We start from the raw sequence: 2,229 nt of genomic DNA on the forward strand, positions 1-2,229 counted from the left end.
CCACCAGCTGCCTCCCTCATGTCGTGGTGCCGGGAGGAGCCTAATTGATCGTGCAGCTAAGCACATTAAAGATCTTCCCCTGTGCAACGTATTGTTACTTTATGAATGATTAGAAAGTATTAGTAAGCAAAGTTGGTGCCTATGTTATTATTTAATAATCAACCCCCAGCTCAGTCTTTAAATGCTCTTTGAGAAACAATAATAGTCTTACGTCTGGCAGGGAAGATACAAACAATTGACATTCTAGATGCCCAACTGTGCTACCAGGAAGTTTAATAGCTCAATTTTGACCTCTGGTTTCCACTGGAGAACCCAGGGTCGTAACACGCCGCAAGGGCAATAAAGAGAAACAGGAACATTTGTGGAAGCTTTGGGACCGTTACGAGGAAAAACAGATAAGCACCTCACAGTTCCTCAAGGAATGTTCGCGTTTTATCCCAGGAAGTGCCTGAACTAGAATTAGAAAACAGCAGTCTGTTTACTGGTTGTTATTTAACTTAAGTTAGTTGTAAATGATAATGTAAAAATAGCCACTGAGAACTGATGAGTTGCCCAAGACTTTTGCTCGTAAAGAGGGAATTGATTACAAACTTGGACTGCCTTTGAGCAGCCTGAGGGCAGCAATATCCCAGGAACATCAACTAAATTTCGGAGACTTGAGGCAAAGTGAAATTCAAACCAGTTACTCCATCTATCATCATTCTATTATGCAGGAAGAACCGCACGTCTATGGGTCATCCAATAATGTTAGCAGACTTCTAGAATCTAGATGTTACCACTGCTAGGCTTAGGCTCGGCTACAAGTACCTCTGGGAGTTTGTAACATCTGCTGATGTAGATTTGACTAAATGTAAACTCTGTCAGCAGAACTATTCGCATCCTTTGCGTCATTATATAATGGAATGTGAAAAATCGCGGAATTTAGAGATAACACCATCAATAGTGTCCAAGAAATGTGTAAGTACTTCATTCATAATGATGTGCTGCTCGAAATCTTAGCGAAGTATCCAAAATTTGCTTACTGTAGGTAATGCATGCACATGACTGTAAAGCTGCCGCCCAGTTGGGTGGGTGTGCAGCAAGACTAGTAATTGTGTGACTCACCATAGATGTAAAGTGCCTTGTATAGTGACTGTTGTGAGCCTCTTGTTGATCACTTGTGACACAAAGATTATTGATGTGTGTATTTGTGTAGGTGATTAGATATGTATGTGTATGTATATATGTATACGTATATATATATATATGTACATGTATGTATGAGAGTGTGTACATGTATATATAATATTAATAATTTTGTAACTAGCGTCACAAATTGATATTTGCTTAGCTAAACGAACTACAAGGTTCAGTTCCTGAACCGATTATGTGCCTCTGTAATCCTTTACACCACCGCCCACGGGATGGGTATGGGGTGCATAATAAAGAAAGAAATTGAATTGAATTGGTCTGATTAAGACTTTATGACCATGTAATCTATGTTTTGCTCCACTACTTACTGGTTGAGTATGGGGTGCATAACAAATAATAGCCTCCTTCGGGGGCGCCTTGTTTCTAAACGTGTTAGTCTTAAATCCTTTAATCTCAAATCTTGCTACAATGTACCTCTTAATAAATGTTATGTACTCTCGCAACCCAATGTACCTTCTTGTATATAAATAAATAGATTTCAACTGTAAGGGGGTGTAACGGTTCTATTGTTACGTAAAGTATGGTGACAAATAAATACAGACACTAAGATACTATATATATATTTGGTCGAATATACAGAAGTACACAGGTGATACGTTGGTGTGAGTTGAGCGCACTGAGCGTTGGTACAGTATCTCGCAAGTGTCTGCTCTAGACCACACTTGAAAGTAGACTAGTTAGTGTTTGCTATTCTTGCTGCTTATATTGCTCGGGCAACACCTCACCGTGTTGCCCGGGCAACGCCTCACCTCATTCATCTCCAAAGGTTGACAGGAATATTAACACTATATTTGGAGCGAGTATATTATTGGGATAATCTACTCGCTACAGGGGTATGGTTTGCACCTTGTTATTCTAATAATGGATAAATAATTCTAATAATGGAAGCGCTAATTATATGAACAAGTGCCATGTATTTATTCAGACGAGAACAACAGCGAACACAAACCAGCGCATATACGAACGGAATGGTTTGTATGTACAAACTTCTCAGTGAACGAAGTTGTTTCTAGCCCGGTATCCGAAATTGCAGTATAC

Source organism: Procambarus clarkii, chromosome 87, assembly GCF_040958095.1.
Source record: "Procambarus clarkii isolate CNS0578487 chromosome 87, FALCON_Pclarkii_2.0, whole genome shotgun sequence".
NCBI lineage: Eukaryota > Metazoa > Arthropoda > Malacostraca > Decapoda > Cambaridae > Procambarus > Procambarus clarkii.